Below are 8,601 nucleotides of genomic sequence, written 5' to 3' on the forward strand. Positions count from 1 at the left end.
GAGGTGCGCCAGTGTTGATAGTCAGTGAGGAGGATATGTTATCACCAATCCACACAGAATGTGGTCTTCCGGTTAGGAAGTCGAGGATCCAATTGCAGAGGGAGGCACAGATGCACAGATTCTGTAACTTCTCAATCAGGATTGTGGGAATGATGAGCTATAGTCGATGAACAGCATCCTGACATAGGTGTTTGTGTTGTCCAGGTGGTCCAAAGCCATGTGGAGAGCCACTGAGATTGCGTCTGCCCTTGACCTATTGTGGCGATAGGTGAGTTGTAATGGCTCCAGGTCCTTGCTGAGGCAGGAGCTCAGTCTAGTCATGACCAACCACTCAAAACATTTCATCACTGTTGATATGAGTGTTACCAGGTGATAGTCATTAAGGTAGCTCACGTTATTCTTCTTAGGCACTGGTATAATTGTTGCCTTGTTGGACTTCTGCCCATAGCAGTGAGAGGCTGAAAATGTGAATTAGAAGTACAAATTTATTGCTGTACAACAGAGACGGCATCTCAATCAGTATATTTTTAGCTTAAATGTGTCCTCATTAATAGTAATTTTTGGAGTCTGGACATCACTCTCAGGTTGCTAATTGCCCATTTCTACAAATTGGTTTGTTAAAAACTAATCCACTTTGGTACAAACTCTTTATAGGCAGTGGTAGGAATTGATAAAGCTTTGTGGTAAAGCATTGTGCTAACCGCTACACTATCATGCTACCCCTCGTGAACTCAGATTTACACCACAGAAACAGACCAGGCAGTGGAACTCGTCCAGGCTGATGTCATGTCCACGCTTCAAACGTACATGAAATGTATGAATTAGAAGCATGAGTTTCTTGCTATACAACAGAGACAACATTTCAATCAGTATGTTTTTAGCTGAAATGTGCCCTCATTAATAGTAATGTTTGGTTTTTTCACTGGCAGGCTAGGGCTCATCTCTACAAATTAGTTTGTTAAAACTAATCCAGTTTGGTCTGGACCAAATTAATCTGATCAGGTCCAAGCTGGTCCAGACCTGTCGGGTCTGGTCCAAACCAATTCAAGTCAGTCCCAATAGATCGGATCTGGATCTAGTCGGGTCAGATTATTATGGTTCAGCAGATTATTACCGTCCCAGAGGCAAAGGATTGGCAGAAGTCTGCTCGTGATAACTATGATCTTCATTGCCTAATAAGGTGCCCAGGGTGGGATGACAGGAGGTATGGGAGTGTAAGAGGTATACGATGGTGGTTGGTTTCCTGCAATGGCTGAACCATTGAGAGGTGAGTTTGAATCCTGCAAACTCATGTTCAAACTGGCCGGGTCCAGTCCAAGCTGGTCCAAACCAATCCGGTTGGGCCTGGACTGGTTGGATCCAGGGTGTGTCTAGGTCTGGTCAGGTCCAGTCCAAACTGGTCCATATGGGTCAGCTCTGCTCCAAATAGGTCGGCTCCGGTCCAGACTGGTCGGGTTAGGTCAGGTCAGGACTGGTCTGCACCAGTCAGGATGGGTTCCATCTAGTTCCATCTAAATTGGTCTGGTCTCGTTCACACTAAACCCAAACAAGGAATAAGTAAGTACCACCTGATGTCAGTTACAGCTTTGATCACTTTACCAATGATTGAGAGCACACTGATTGTTGGATAATTATCCAGATTGGATTTGTCCTCTTTCTTTGTGAATGGGACAGACCTGGGCAACTTCTTATATTGTCAGATAGATCCCAGTGTCACAATAGTACTGTAAGGGTTGGTTCGTTTCTGGAGTGCTGGGTAAAGACACCGGGAAGTGACAGTGAACACAGGAATAGTGGACAGGAAGCGCTTTTGGGCAATAGAAGTTGTATGGAGGAAGGTGAGTGGCAGGTTTCTGAAAAACGGAAAACTAAAGCACGAATTGAGGATTGTAGTTGCTTATTGTCTAGTGATGAAGGTAGTAGACAGGACTGAAACAAGAGAAGTCAGGAAGAGTTTAAGGTGTTGCTGAGTTTTGAATGTGGACTTGTTTCTGATATCGATCTGATTAGATTAACTAAGGATTTGAAAAAAAGCATTAAGAGGTATTGTGTGCACAAGATCTTTAAGAGAAGTTTGGTCATGCAGCGGCTGTGTGCAAGGATAAAAACAATGTGGTAGATGTGGTAATTGTGGGGAAGGCATTGGAGCAAACTGTAGTAATTGTGGAAGGGACATTGCTCTGCATATGCACGGTGTCCTGTAAAAGCTGTGCAAGTGCAGCACGTTCGGATGGAAATGGGCTTATCATTTGCAGAGGCTCTTCAGGAAGTGCAGATGACAGCATCAATGGGACCTGTTAATATTCAAAATACAGATTGATAAAAGTCAGTGTGTAAAGTGCATGATTTTATAACAAACAGTTTATTCATTGTTGATAAACTAAAATTTGTCACTTTCATGACAGATGTGGTAAATTGTACAGCACAAACTAAAAGTAGGACAGAAAAAAATTAAAATATTAAAAGCTTCAGAAAAAAATCTTGAGAAAAGACAACTCTGGAAGTTATTTTTATAAGGGGGAGGGTAAAGAATATTCAGACTTAAAAGAAGAGTTGTTGATTTTTTTTGATCTTTCTTTTTTTTTGAACAATGGAACCAGCAATTTCTTAGCTAATGATCAGAGAGGGTTTGTTAACGATTTTTGTTTTCTTTTTCTCCCCCCTTTTTTAAATCCTACAATGAAATGCCAGACGTTTGTTAGCTAATGGTTAGGGGATTTTAGTGCTCATTGTACTCTGTGGGGTTGTAGTGACACAAATGTAAAAGGGATGGTGGACGAAGACTTTTTGAAAGAGAAGTACTTGGTGTGCTTGAATGATGTTCAATAGCAATGCATCTTACATTGGTCTGACAACCAACATTAAACATTACTAGAAGAAGAACAGCTTGAATAGAGGCTTTTCAAGTGCACTCCTCTTCGCATTCCTCATTTAACCAGGGCAGATGTCCTGGCTTCATAAAACCATATTCTCACTCAAATAATCTAAATCCTGAAAAGATGTCATTTAAACCTCTTTTTCCCCTTTCCATATTGCTGCAGATAAGAAAAATGCACAGAGTTTTGACGAAAATCAACGTGAGAATTCCCTCCGTGTGCAAGGAGAAGTAAAATGCAGGAGATGTTCTGAGCTGAATTATCCTGCTCCTGGAGGTAATTGTTACTTAGCAAATATATTCTTGAAAACCAGGTGTACGAATAGCCTTACCAGCGACCACTTGAGGAAAATGTAGCAGTCAACCACCAAAAAGTAAATTTTGTTAAGAAGACCCAAGCAAGGAGTCAGGTGCGTGAATCCTTCTGGTCCTATATTAAAACCATGGGTCATCACCAGCATCCCTGTCCTCATCAACTACTGGCCTCTGTGCCTTGGTGATCATTATCTTGACTACCAGCCTCTTGGCTTTTCTTCCTTCTCCTAATCACCTCCCCCTCCAAGCTGAAACTTTAAACCTCTTGCAAGTATCAAAAGTATGCCAAGCCTGAGGCCTGGTATTATGGGGTATTTCTGGCATAGAAACTCAATCACTACATTCCACCAATTGAGAAAGACAAAAAGCCAGAAATTACAGCAACAGATGATAGCCATGAGCTGCATTAATCCACCACTTTTAACACAGAGACAATGTTACAAGGATCTTTAGAATGATGTAGGTAAAGAAAAATGTATTGATGAAGTAAAGTGGGAGATATTAGGAGGAAAAGAATGAAAATTTGGACTAAAAGGTTGGTTTTGCTTAAGATGGAGTAGCAAAGTGTCTGAGTTTGAGAGCTCTAAAGATCAGATTTAGGTCACGTTGGTGGTCGCATGCGCTGTCACAAATGATGAGGCAAGATAAACAAATTACTGTACTTTGCTGAATGGATAGTTTAATGTTGGCTACGTTAACAGACTTGGATGGGTTTATTTTAGAACTACAATGCAGGCAATGAGAAAAGTTATGGGCTATGATGCAGTGGCCAGGCAGTATCTATGGAGAGGAATAAAGAATCGACATTTCAGGCTGAGCCACTTCAGTCCCAATGAAAGGTGCCCGCCTGAAACATCGACTCTTTATTCCTCTCCATAGATGCTGCCTGACCAGCTGACTTCCTCCAGCATTTTGTGTGTGTTAATCGAGATTTCCAGCACCTGCAACATCTCTTGTATTTATAATTTACAGTGTTGTAGCTTTATTATTTAATCACAGGATTATATGGGCACCACAAAATAAAACAGTATTTGGTATCGAGCCCAATTTGCTCTTGAATTGGGAGGCTTGCTCGGCCAGTTCAAAACTTGGTTCAGAGTCAACCATGTTCCTGTGGGTCTGAAGTCACGATTTGGTTTTATCCAATAACAGCAGACTTGTGTCTCACAAGGACATCTATTAACTACGTGGAATTTTTAAAAAGTAATCTGGTACTTTCATGATCACCATTGCTGACATTATTCTTTTTGATTCCAGAATGTATTTAATTAATGAAATTTAAATCTAGCAGCTGCAGTAGTTGATTTAGCTTTAATTTCTGGTCCATATATTTACCCCTACACTACTGTTCCACTCAACTGCACAACTAATTCAGTGGAAAGAAGTCACGTCAGTAAAATTAGTTGCTAACCTGATGAGAATCAGGTTATTATTATTATTATAACAATTATCCTAACCATAATGTTTTCAAGCCAATAAAAATCCTATTTCCAAAACAAAGGCTAAATTATATGGCTTTTGAAAGATAGAAGGAGATATGCCTGAAATACAAGGAAATAGTAAAGTTAAGAATAGGTTTTAATAGATAAGATAGAAGTAGAAAAGTTGTTTCCATTGGTAAGTGAGACTAGAACTAGGGAATATTGCCTCAAGGTTCAGGGGAGAAGATTAAGGACGGAGATGAGGAGAAACTGTTTTTTCCCAGAGAGTGGCGAATCTGTGGAATTCTCTGCCCAGGGAAGCAGTTGAGGCTTCTTCACTAAATATATTTAAGATACAGTTAGATAGATTTTTACATAGTAAGGGAATTAAGGGATATGGGGAAAAGGCAGGTAGATGGAGCTGAGTTTACAGACAGATCAGCCATGATCTTATTGAATGGCAGGGCAGGCTCAGGGTCAGATGGCCTACTCCTGCTCCTATTTCTTATGTTCTTATGTAAACAAGCAGACAAGAAAAAGGAGGAAAGAACAAAAAAAATCTAAAATTTGTCACAGGGTATAAAGTAGGTAAGATTTATGATAAAAGGCATGAATGGAAACAGGACAAAGGAACAAAAGACTCCTGCCTCATCAGTACTAGGGCCATTAATTTTCCGAAAAGCTGAAGGTCCCACCTATCCTACAGTCATCAAAGAAGAACTACAAAGAAAGACATACCCAAGAGCATGTAACAAGAGGAGCAAATGGGAATTACAGGGAAAAAATAAAAGGGTTATCAAAGGAAAGGACCAATACTTAAAAAAAAATTATTTCTGTAATTTATAGTAATTTTACTATAAAGCAACAAATTTCACATTACGTTAGTCAGTAGTAATAATAATTCTGATTCTGAAGAGTAATGAAACAAGAAATACAAGGCTGTTAATGACAGAAGTGGATATCACTGTAATGGACATTGAAGAAATACTGGAAACAAACTAGAGCATATGCTGGAAACATACAACAGGTTTTGGTGAGTATCTGCTTCTTTCTTTAGCAAATTCCATCACCATGCAGTTCACTTAAATTTTTAAAGGCCTTCTTTTATACAAACTTCATATTGCCAAATAGCTTTAAGTAGAGGTATGGTTTACAAAATGCTGTAGCGTTTAATGAGCAGCAATTTTTACTGTTGGGTCCTGTTATTCAATTAATGGCTGCAGTCAAGCATTGCACCTCCTTTACTATCCTATGCAATTTTCTAAATAGTAGTCAGCATTATTAACATGCATCAGAGTGAGCTGCTTTATGGATTGACAGAACAAGATAGTGGAAAATATTATAACACAGCCTTTGAAATAAGCACCTCGTAATTAGGATTAAATCATCCTAATTCAATTTGTTTCAAAAATCAAATATCCATTGACAGTTTAATACAGCACCCATTGATGTTGTTCAATTTACATAAAACAGTGATCTATGTGATCAGTGATACCGTTTAAACCCTACAGCCCAGTGGTGGCTAACAGATTTATCATGCTTGCATATAGGTTATTAATTAACAATGTACTTGAAACTATTAAAATAAAATAAATTAAAACCATTGCACATTAAATTTAAAGCATTCATTTTAATGACATACAGTAAATATCAAATGAGAAGTTTGTTATGTATTTTGGTTTCTGTAATACTTCACTCATTCAGATACATGGCTGACTCAGAACATGATGGATTCAACTATCAGACCCGAGGGCTCCTCGATACACAAGGTGGACTGAACTGCTGATTCAGAGAAGGAAAAAGGTGGGGGTCTGGGTTTCGCGATAAACTCTCTGTGGTGATCGAATACAGCAGTCTTGGTCTTGTCACACTCTTGTTCCCCCGACCTGGAACATCTAACGATTAGGTTCTGATTGTTCTCCTTACCAAGAGAGTTCTTCTCAGTGACCCTGACCATAGCTGACATACTGCCAAGAGCTCAAGATATCGAATGTTGCCATCACGAAAACAAGAGACTGCCCACCCCGATGCATTTCAAATCATCGTTAGGGACTTCAATCAGGCTTGTTTGAAGAAATCTCCTCCAAGTAGCGTCAAAATATAACTTGCAGCACCAGGGGTCCCAACACAATCATTGCTACACTATGATTAGGAGTGGCTATGGGATTGCTTAAAATCAGTAGACTGGGCCGTGTTCAAGGACTCATCAGAGGATCTGAAAGAGTACATCATGGTTGTCGCAGACTCTGTAGAAACAGTCCCACAAAATTCTTCCCCAACCAGAAGCCCTTGTTGAACCAAGAGATCCACAATCTGCTGAGGGCCAGATCAGTGGCATTCAGGTCTGGCAACCAAGGAAGATACAAGAGGTTCACATACGATCTCTGGAAAGCCATCTCATAGGCAAAGTGGCAATTCCAGACCAAACTTGGATCACTGAAGGTTGCTCAACAGCTGTGTCAGGGCTTGAATGCTATCACCTCCTACACAGTGAAAACAGTGACATACAGTAAAAGACAACAAGGCTTCACTTCCAAAGGAGCTCAATGCCTTCTATGCTTGCTTTCACTGTCAAAACATGAAGGAACCTTTGTGAACCTCCATAGCCCCTGATGACCCTGTGATTTCAGTCTCTGAAGCCAACATGAGAGCATCCTTCAGGAGGGTGAACCTAAAGAAATCATCCAGCCCAGACGGGGTACCAGGCTGAGTACTAAAGACCAGTGCCGGTCACTGATACCTTTAACCTCTCGCTTCGGCAGTCTGAGATACCCACCTGCTTCAAACAGGCTATAATTATTACCAGTGCCTAAGATGAGTGTAGTAACCTGCCTCAATGAGGATCATCCAGAAGCACTTGCATCCACTGTGATGAAGTGCTTTGAGAGGTTGGTGATAAAGCATATCAACCCCTGCCTGAGAAGTGACTTAGTTCCACTCCAGTCTGCCCACCAGCACAACAGGTCCAAAACAGGTGCCACTTCATTGGCTCTCCATTCAACCTTGGAACATCTGGACAGCAAAAATGTATACATTAGGATGCTCTTTATCGACTACAGCTCAGCATTTAATACTATCATCCCCTCAAAACTAATCAAGAAGTTTCAAGACCTTAGCTTCAATACCTCCTTTTGCAATTGGATCCTGGGTTTCCTCACTTGCAGACCCCAGACAGTTCAGATTGGCAACAATATCTCCTCCACGATCTCCATCAGCACTGGTGCATCACAAGGCCGTGTGCTTACCTCCCTGCTCTAATCGCTTTACACTTAAGACTGTGTGGCTAAGCACAGTTCCAATGTTATATTTAAGTTTGCAGACAACACCACTGTCGTTGACCAAATCAAAGATGATGACAATTCAGCATAGAGCAGGGAGATTGAAAATCTGGCTGAGTAGTGCCACAACTCCTCAACGTCAGCAGGACCAACAATCATTGATTTCATCAAGAGGAAACTAGAAGTCCATGAGCCAGTCCTCATCAGAGGATTAGAGGTGGAGAGGGTCAGCAACTTTAAATGCTTTGGTGTTATCATTTCAGATTATCTGTCTTGGGCCCAACACGTAAGCAAAATTACAAAGAAAGCACAGCAGCACCTCTACTTCCTTAGAAGTTTGCAAAGATTCAGCATGACATCTAAAACTTTGACAAAATTCTATATATCTGTGTTGGAGAAAACATTGACTGGTTGCATCACCACCTGGTATGGAAATCCCAATGCCCTTGAATGGAAAATCCTACAAAAAGAGGTGGATATGGCCCAGTCCATCACGGGTAAAGCCCTCCCTACCACTGAGCTGTTACAGGAAGGCAGCGTCCATCATCAAGGACCCCAGCACCCAGGTCATGCTCTCCTCTCTTCCTCCTCCTGCTGTCGGGGAGGTGGTAACAGGAGCCCCAGAACCCAAAGCACCAGGTTCAGGAACAGTTGTTACCTCTCAACCATCAGGCTCTTGAAGCAGGAGGATAACTTCACTCGCTCCATCACT

Source organism: Hemitrygon akajei, chromosome 7 (assembly GCF_048418815.1).
Source record: "Hemitrygon akajei chromosome 7, sHemAka1.3, whole genome shotgun sequence".
NCBI classification, from domain to species: domain Eukaryota; kingdom Metazoa; phylum Chordata; class Chondrichthyes; order Myliobatiformes; family Dasyatidae; genus Hemitrygon; species Hemitrygon akajei.